The following is a 10000-nucleotide window of genomic DNA, read 5'->3' on the forward strand; positions in this document are numbered from 1 at the left end:
TTGGAAATATTTGTGTTTGTATTGGGATTAACCAGGAAAAAAAATTACATTAAGACCCCCGACTCTCTTCCGTAGGAGCAGTGTCCTTCCTGGACGCTGATCTCAGCCTTTGTCTAATCATACTAGAGTCAATACCTGGACGCAGGTTTTTGTTTCCCTGTGTCTGTATATGGGTTTGAATGATTGATTATTTAAGTGAGGGAATGAATGAGTGAAAGGAGAGGGAGACTGAGTGACAGGAATAGTGTGTGTAGATGTATTTATGTAAAGATAGAGAGATAAAGAGAAAAACAGATCGATAGATAGATAGATAGAGAGAGCATTTCACAAATTTCAGGTTACTGCTGACGAGGAGCGAATGCAATAAGCACAAGAGGTGACGAAGAAATGCTCTGTTTGTGATTTGCGTTTCCGTCAATTGGCTTTGATTTTTGACGGAGGGAAAGCAGACAGCCTACCAGGCTTTTCAATCAATGGATATGCATGTGCTCTCTCTCTATTCCTGTCTTTCTCCGTCTCTTTCGGCCTCTCTCTCTCTCTCTCTCTCTTTCATTCTCTCTCTCTCTCTCTCTCTCTCTCTCTCTCTCTCTCTCTCTCTCTCTATCTATCTATCTATCTATCTATCTATCTCTCTCTCTCTCTCTCTCGCTCTCTCTCTCTCTCTCTCTCTCTCTTTCACGCTTACAGTGAGCCATTTTATATGATAATTAAACGAGTCCTTCGTCTTTTAAGATTATCTCTTCTGAGCTCCTTTCCTGACGTTAGATGTTTCTAAATAATAAGGCGGTATACATTTGAGCTTTTGAGAAGGTTCTTATCTTCTTTTTGTTTCTTTTCTTAATTCGATCGCAGTATATATGAAATTTTTAGTTTATCTTAGGTGGAATATAGACGTTACATTTTGAAAATATATTAAACATTAAGTATAATGAATATTAAATGTATCAAGCAACAAAATGTCCTTTGTATAAAAAGAAACTCCCCCCCCCCCCACGGGCCAAAGGGACCTCCGTCCCTGTCTTGCCTCAATCTTCCTCCTAATTAGTCTGTTATATCTTATCCAACTCTTCCCTTTCTCTCTTTACTTTCTCTCTTTCCCTCTTTAGGCACGCGTAACATTATCACCTATTGAAAATATATAAATTCAAAAATCATTGGAATTACATTAGAAATATACGAATCGGTGATAGCTCAGTTGGGAAAGCGTTAGACAAGATCTAAAGGTCCCCGGTTCGATCCCGGGTCTGAGCAAAGGCTTATGGGTTTTATGATCATCGTTGTTAATTAGCTGTGTAAACGTGTCTGTGTGTGTATGAATGATTGATTTTTTTGTGAGGGAATGCACGAGTGAGAGTTAGTAAGGGGTAGAGGGAAGGAAAAGGAGAATGAGTGAGAGTAAGTTTGTGTGTTTTTGTGTGTGTAAATATTTATATATATATGTATATATATATATATATATATATATATATATATATATATATATATATATATATATATATATAGAGAGAGAGAGAGAGAGAGAGAGAGAGAGAGAGAGAGAGAGAGAGAGAGAGAGAGAGGGAGAGAGAGAGAGAGAGAGAGAGAGAGAGAGAGAGAGAGAGCGAGAGCGAGAGAGAGCGTTTCATAGCTTTGAGTTTACTACTGACAGCGAACGAATGCAATAAGCACGAGAGGTGCCGACGAAATGCTCTGTCTGTGATTTGCGTTTTCGTCAATTGGCCTCGATTTCTGATGAGGAGTCAAAGCAAACAGCTTAGCAGGTTATTCAGTCATTGTGCTCTCTCTATCTGTGTTTCCGTCTCTGTCGGTCTTATTCTCTCTCTCTCCCTCTCTGTCTCTCTCTTTCTCTCTCTTCCGTTTACAGTCAGCCGTTTTACACATTAATTAAGCCAATCCTTCGTCTTTTAAGCTTTTTATTTAGCTTTGAGTATGACACACCTGCCCCAGTCCTGACGTTAGATGTTTCTAAATAATAAGGCGGTATACATATTAGCTTTTCCAAAGAAACGGTTTTTATTTTTTCGTTTCTTTTCGCAGTATATATGAAACCTTTCGCTTATCTTGATTATATATCGTAGGTGGAATATAAACGTTGCAACATTTTGAAAACATGTAAGATTTAAAGAGAAAATTAAGTGTATTAAGACAATCTTAGTTGAAAAAACGCACTGGCCAATCGAACCCCCCACGCAGTCTTGCCTTCATTTTCTTCGTAACTTATATTCATTATATTTCATTAACGTCGTTGCCTTTCTCTCTTTCTGTCTTTATGCACTCGTAACATTATCACCTACGGAAAATATATATCAAGTTCCAATTTAATTAAAATTTCTTTTCTATTACACAAAGCCTAGGCAGCTCAGTTAAGAGAGCATTGGACTGAAGATCTAAAGGTCCCCGGTTCGTTCCCGGGTGTGGGCAAGGTCATTCATTTTACAATTATTATTACTATTTAGGTTTCGTATGAGATAATGACGATGGCTTTCACGCTTTGGAAATATTTCTGTTTATATTGGGATTAACTAGGAGAAAATGTTGAAGTAAGACCCCCGACTCTTCCGTAGGAGCAGTGTCCTTCCTGGACGCTGATCTCAGCCTTTGTCTAATCATACTAGAGTCAATACCTGGATGCAGGTTTTTGTTTCCCTGTGTCTGTATATGGGTTTGAATGATTGATTATTTGAGGGAATGAATGAGTGAAAGGAGAGGGAGACTGAGTGACAGGAATAGTGCGTGTACATGTATATATGTAAAGATTAAAAGAGATAGATAGATAGGGAGAGAGAGAGAGAGCATTTCACAAGTTTCAGGTTACTGCTGACGAGGAGCGAATGCAATAAGCACAAGAGGTGACGAAGAAATGCTGTCTGTGATTTGCGTTTCCGTCAATTGGCTTTGATTTTTGATGAAGAGGGAAAGCAGACAGCCTGGCAGGTTTTTCAGTCAATGGATATGTATGTGCTCTCTCTGTCTCCATTTCTGTCTCTCCATCTCTGTCGGCCTCTCTCTCTCTCTCTCTCTCTATTTCCGGTTCTCTCCATCTCTTTCGGTCTCTCTCTCTCTGTATCTCTCTCTCTCTATCTATCTATATATCTATCTCTTTCCGTTTACAGTCGGCCGTTTTACATGATAATAAATCCAATCCTTCGCGTTTTAAGATTATCTCTTCTGAGCTTTGAGTCTGTCACCTCTGCTCCCTTCCTGACGTTAGATGTTTCTAAATGATAAGGCGGTAAACGTATTAGCATTTGCGAAGAAGAGGCTTTTATCTTCTTTTTGTTTTTCTTTATTCGGTCGCATTATATGTAAAACCTTTCGTTTATCTTAAGAATACATCTTTGGTGGAATATAAAGTTATAAAGACAATATTAAGTGTATCAAGAAAATTAATTAAAAAAAGAAAATCCCCACCCTCACCCTGTTTTCCCTTAATCTTATTCCTATCTTTTATTTATTATATTCTATTCTCGTCTTTCCTTTTCTCTCTTTATGCACTCGTAGCATTGTCACCTACAGAAAATATATAATAAATGTTCTTGAAATTTCTATTCTTATATGCAAACCCTAGATAGCTCAGTTGGGAGAGCGTTAGATTGAAGATCTAAAGGTCCCCGGTTCGATCCCGGGTGTGGGCAAATACTGGCATTTTATGATCATAATTATTATTTAGGAGCCGTACCAGATACTGACAATGGCTCTCCCGTTTTTTTTAATATTTCTGTTTATGTTGTGATTAACCAGCAGATATATAGTAAGACCCTCGACTAATTTTCTCTCTCTGTCTCTTTCCCATTTACAGTCAGCTGCTTTGCATAATAATTAAGCCAGTCCTTCGTCCTTTAAGATTATCTCTTCTGAGCTCCAGTCCTGACGTTAGATGTTTCTAAATGATAAGGCGGTAAACATATTAGCTTTTGAGAAGAAAAGGTTTTTATCTTCTTTTCGTTTCTTTTCTTAATTCGGTCGCAGTATTTGTAAAAAATATATATACATCCCCATCTCGACTGGCCAAACGAACCCCTCACCCTTTGCCTTAATTTTCTTCCTAATTTGTATTTATTCAATTCTATTCAAGTGTTTCCTTTTCTCTCTCTCATTATGCACTCGTAGCATTATCACCTACGGAAATTTATACTAAATTGAAATAATTTTGAAATGTCTATTATTACATACAAATCCTAGATAGCTCAGCTGGGAGAGCGTTAGACTGAAGATCTAGAGGTCCCCCGGGTGTGGGATTATTATTTAACTCCCGTATCAGATACTGATGATGGCTCTCACGCCCTGGATTTTTTTTTTTTTTTTTTTTTTTATCAGGATTAAGCAGGAGAAAATATTTCAGTAAGACCCCCGACTCTTCCGTAGGAGCAGTGTCCTTCCTGGACGCTGATCTCAGCCTTTGTCTAATCATACTAGAGTTAATACCTGGATGCAGGTTTTTGTTTCCCTGTGTCTGTATATGGGTTTGAATGATTGATTATTTGAGGGAATGAATGAGTGAAAGGAGAGGGAGACTGAGTGACAGGAAGGGTGTGTGTAGATATATATATATGTAAAGACAGAGAGATAAAGATTAAAAGAGAGAGAGAGCATTTCACACGTTTCAGTTTACTGCTGACGAGGAGCGAAGGCAACAAGCACAAGAGGTGACGAAGAAATGCTCTGTCTGTGATTTGCGTTTCGTCAATTGGCTTTGATTTTTGATGAAGAGGGAAAGCAGACAGCCTGGCAGGTTTTTCAATCAATGGTTATATTTATTTTCTCTGTCTCTCTGTCTCTCTCTCTCTCTGCATCTCTCTCTCTCTCTATATATATGTATATCTCTCTCTCTCTCTCTCTCTCTCTCTGTCTCTCTCTTTCTCTCTGTCTCTGTCTGTGTCTCTGATTCTCTCTCTCTCTCTCTCTCTCTCTCTCTCTCTCTCTCTCTCTCTCTTTCTATTTCCCGTTTACAATAAACCGTTTTACATGATAATTAAGCCAGTCCTCCGTCTTTTAAGCTTATCTCTTCTGAGCTTTGAGTGACACCCCTGCTCCTTTCCTGACGTTAGATGTTTCTAAATGATAAGGCGGTATACGTATTAGCTTTTATCTTCTTTTCGTTTCTTTTCTTAATTCGGTTGCAGTATATGTAAAACTTTTCGTTTGTCTTAATTAAGAATACATCTTTGGTGGAATATAAACGTTAAATTTTGAAAACACAAGTTATAAAGACAATATTAAGTAAAGAAAATTAACTAAGAAAAAAAAAATCCCCACCCCGACTGGCCAAACGAAGCCCTCACCCTGTTTTGCCTTAATCTTATTCCTATCTTTTATTTATTATATTCTATTCTCGTCTTTCCTTTTCTCTCTTTACGCACTCGTAGCATTATCACCTACAGAAAATATATAATAAATATTCTTGAAATTTCTATTCTTATATGCAAACCCTAGATAGCTCAGTTGGGAGAGCGTTAGACTGAAGATCTAAAGGTCCCCGGTTCGATCCCGGGTGTGGGCATACACAGTTATTTTATAATCATAATTATATTTAGGAGCTGTATCAGATACTGACGATGGCTCTCACGCTTTGGAAATATTTATTTTTACGTGATTAACAGGAGAAACTATAGTGACCCCCGACTCTCTTCGTAGGAGCAGTGTCCTTACTGGACAGCCTTTGTCTCATCATACTAGAGTCAATACCTGGACGCAGGTTTTTGCATACCTGTGTCTGTATGTTTGAATAATTGATTGATTAAGTGAGGGGATGAATGAGTGAACGTTAGTAAGGGGGAGGGGGAAGGAAAGGGAGAATGAGTGAGAGTAGCAATGATGATAATTAAGCCAGTCCTTCGTCTTTTAAGATTATCTCTTCTGAGCTTTGAGTCTGTGCTCCTTTCCTGACGTTGGGTGTTTCTAAATAATAAGGCGGTAGACATTTTAGCTTTTGCAAAGGTTTTTATCTTCGTTTCTTTTCTTAATTCGATCGCAGTATATATGAAACATTTCGTATATCTTAATTAAGAATTCATCTTAGGTGGAATATAAACGTTACATTTTGAAAAAAAAGATAAGAGAATATAAATTGTATCAAGTAGGAAAATGTACCTTGAAAAAAAGAAAAAAAAAAAGTAAAAAGAACTCCCCCCGCTGGCCAAGTGAACCCCCGTTCCTGTCTTGCCTTAATGTTCTTTCTAATTATTGTCTATTATATCTTATCCACCTCTTTCCTTTTCTTTCCCTCTTGATGCACTCATAACATTATCATCTACGGAAAATAGTTACCAGTTTCAAATTTCGTTGAAATTACCAAAGCCTACATAGTTCAGTTGAGAGCGTTAGACTGATCTAAAGGTCTTCTTTCTTGTTATAGGGTTTAGACTATGTTGTCTATATCCCCTACCTAAAGGTCCCTGGTTCGATCCCGGGTGTGGGCAAGGCTTGTGGTTTTTACGATCATGATTATTATTTAGGAGCCGTACCAGATACTGATGATGGCTCTCACGCTCTGGAAATATTTCTATTTATATTAGGATCAACCAGGAGAAAATATTACAATAGACTCCCGACCCCCGTAGGAGCAGTGTCCTTCCTGGACGCTGATCTCAGCCTTTGTCTAATCATACTAGAGTCAATACCTGGACGCAGGTTTTTGTATACCTTTGTCCGTATATATGTTTGAATGATTGATTTTTGAAGTGAGGGAATGAATGAGCGAAATTTATTAAGGGGGAGAGGGAAGGAGATGGAGAATGAATGAGAGTAAGAGAAAGAGAGAGAGTCTATGAACAGTCCAAAATTGTTATACAGAAACGTTTTAGCGATTTAACGATGGAACGGAATCGTCTAACCAGTGACGGGAAAATTCAGTTATTTTATCAAAGATGTTACCAATGTCGTTGCTGTTGATAGTCTATCATATTGATACAGAGTGTGTTTACAAATCCGTTTATTTTGTAAAACAAAAGATGGTTCACGTAGGCCTATGAAATTTGAAGTTTGAAACATTAATGTACGTAATGTTTAAGTTACTTGTGTGTGTTTTTACTACATTTTGATATTTTATATCAATGTAGTTGCTAATTTGGTGCAATCATTCTGATGTGCATTTATATTCTTTTATATGTATAATTTATTCATTTCATATTTCATAAATATTCACACCGACCCAAAATCATTTGCATCCCACACTCCTCCGCTCCTTTCCCTTTCCCTTCGTCTCCTCGCAGGTTCATCCTCAGTGTCCGAAGCGAACGTTAGACTAGGCAGGCCGGAGGCTTAGCGACCCGGAACCTACCTCATTTAACCCCTTGAGTGTCGAGTTTACTGCAGAGCCTCGAGGTGGAAGCTGCCCCTCCGTGATACGCTGACGCCATTACCCTGTGGCTGCGCTCCCACCACGGCGGCTCTGCGGTTGGTTAAGCAGGGAGGGGAGGGGGGGTCCTAGGGAGAGAGGAGGGGGGAAGGTCCCAGGGAGAGAGGGCGGGGAGGAGGGACGGAGGGGAGGGGGGGGGGTCCTAGGGAGAGAGGGGGGGGGGAGGGAAGGTCCTAGGGAGAGAGGGCGGGGAGGAGGGACGGGAGGGGAGGGAAAGTCCTAGGGAGAGAGGGCGGGGAGGAGGGACGGGAGGGGAGGGAAGGTCTTAGCGACAAGGGGTGGGGAGAAGAGACGAGAGGGGAGAAGGAGAGAGGGAGAGAGCAAGAGGGATGGAGGGAGAGAGAGAGAGAAAGAGAGAGAGAGAGAGAGAGAGACGACTGCAAGAGGGAGAGAGGGAAAGATATATATAGATAGGTAGGTAGGCAGAGACAGAGAAAGAGAATGAGAGGGATAGAGGGAAGGAGAGAAGAGGTAGAGATAGACTGAGAAAAAGAGAGAGAAAAAAAGTAAAAATTTGTACTTTCAACTGGTAAATCTTGTATCGGGGAGCATCTGCAGGGAAATGCTAATACAGAAAACACAATAAAAATGCTCAAGCAGGAAATGATAATGTACAGAACTGCTTAAGAGGTTTAAGTTGCCTCAGGAGCCACTACAGCGTGACGAAGATGAAAATGCAAGCCATTAAGCGGTGCTCTAGGGTTGCCTTGCATGGTTGCAGTTCAAGGGAAACTACAATATAATTTCCAGTATGCATATGTATATATATATATATATATATATATATATATATATATATATGTATATATATATATATATATGTGTGTGTGTGTGTGTGTGTGTGTGTGTGTGTGTGTGTGTGTGTGTGTGTGTGTGTGTGTGTGTGTGTGTGTGTGTGTGTGTCCATATATATATATATATGTATATATATATATATATATATATATTATGTATATATATATATATATATATTATGTATATATATATATATATATATATATATATCTTGTTACGGCTGGTATGGCACCAAGAGAATTAAGGGGAAGAGCAGCTCCGCTGAACTCGAATTCTCCCAATGCGGAAGCCAAAATCATAGAAGAGAAGTCAAATCTTAAGGATATGGCCTGGTATGAACGGCTGAATACCACGTAACAACAGCTCGTGCTAAAGTACTACTAGTGATTTGCGAGATTCTTCTGGTTAATTCATTTGTATTACTTTTATTCTTCATTCCATATAAGGCTCATTAATGCCGTCAAGTTATAATAATCATTCACTTTGTTCCTTGTTCATTTATCTATCTCCCATTAATGTCATTTTCTTCAAAGTTCATTATCAATGATGTATTCATTTCTTAACTGTATTATGTTATATTCCTTTCTTATTTATATACAAACTAATTCATTAAAGTCACTTATTGTCAATCATTATTCATCTTTGATCTTACGTTATTTATGTTAATTATCTTTCAATATATAGATTATTTCCATTACTTATTATTATTTGTTTTCATTATAAAATGATATTTGGAAAAATACATCAAATTGTGTACCACTTATTCTTATTTATTTCCTTCACCAAATAAAAAATAAACAAAACACAAGACAGACGAAAACACACGGACAAATAGACAAAATAAACAAAGAATCCTGCCTATGCGATATATTACTGAAATGTAATATATCGCCCTAATCTAACAAAGAAATAAATTACAAACCCATAAAAAAAACGGCACAAAAACAGCAAAATGGCAGAGGTCTTGCCCAGGCCTATGGCGGTGGAGGAGTGCCCGAGGCAAACCTCCCAAGCCATACGGGTAGGCCTCAAGACGGTGGGGGGGGGGTGGGGCTGCGGACGCTGCTGCAGGAACTGCCTCGTTACAGTAGCCGACAATTTAGCATTTTAATAATTATTAGTTTATTTTACTGTTATGTAATAATATATATATATATATATATATATATATATATATATATATATATATATATATATATATATATATGTGTGTGTGTGTGTGTGTGTGTGTGTGTGTGTGTACAGTGAGTATGCATAAATGTACAAGGAAGCTATGTGTGTGTGTACACCCACCCACACACACACGTTTTATGTTTTCAATATATGTTTTCAACCCTCTTCCCCCAGACCATACCCATCACTTACCCCCCCCCCCCCTCCCCCCAACCTTTCTAACCTCTGTCCTTCTATCCCTCTTGTACTCCTATTCGCCTCTCGTTTAATTCCTTCGTCTTTTCACTCCCTTCTATGTTTCCATTTATATCTTTTTCTTTTTTCCTGATTAATCTACCTTCTGGCTTTATTGCTATCCTGCCCACCTTCTCTCCTACCCTTATCCCACCCTCTATCCTACCGCCTTTCCTCTCTATCCTTCGTTTCCTCTTTTTTGCCCTCCCCCCCCCCCTCGCCTTTCCCCTTTCTCTACTTCCAAGCTAGTTTCTCCCTCTTCTGCTCTTTTCCCCTGCTTGTTCTACCTTTTACCTCTCTCCCTATCCTCTCTTGCTCTTATTCCATCACTATCCTGCAACGCATCCAACATCCTGCAACGTATCTTTCTTATTCGTACCCTACTCTTGTTCTTTCCCTGTTCCCCCTATCCTTCTTATTCGCACCCTCTTTTTGTCCTGT

The 10000-nt window shown here is 38.8% G+C and overlaps 2 non-coding genes across 2 annotated transcripts; both read left to right on the forward strand.

Annotated features, from left to right (window-relative positions):
• Nucleotides 1-3562: 3562 nt before the first annotated feature.
• TRNAF-GAA (transfer RNA phenylalanine (anticodon GAA)) lies at nucleotides 3563-3635 on the forward strand. The gene has a single exon. It is a non-coding gene; the product is annotated as a tRNA-Phe (tRNA).
• A 1792-nt stretch (nucleotides 3636-5427) lies between these two features.
• On the forward strand, nucleotides 5428-5500 carry TRNAF-GAA (transfer RNA phenylalanine (anticodon GAA)). The gene has a single exon. It is a non-coding gene; the product is annotated as a tRNA-Phe (tRNA).
• The last annotated feature ends 4500 nt before the right edge of the window (nucleotides 5501-10000 follow it).

Source organism: Penaeus vannamei, chromosome 4 (assembly GCF_042767895.1).
Source record: "Penaeus vannamei isolate JL-2024 chromosome 4, ASM4276789v1, whole genome shotgun sequence".
In the NCBI taxonomy this organism is placed as follows: Eukaryota; Metazoa; Arthropoda; class Malacostraca; order Decapoda; family Penaeidae; genus Penaeus; species Penaeus vannamei.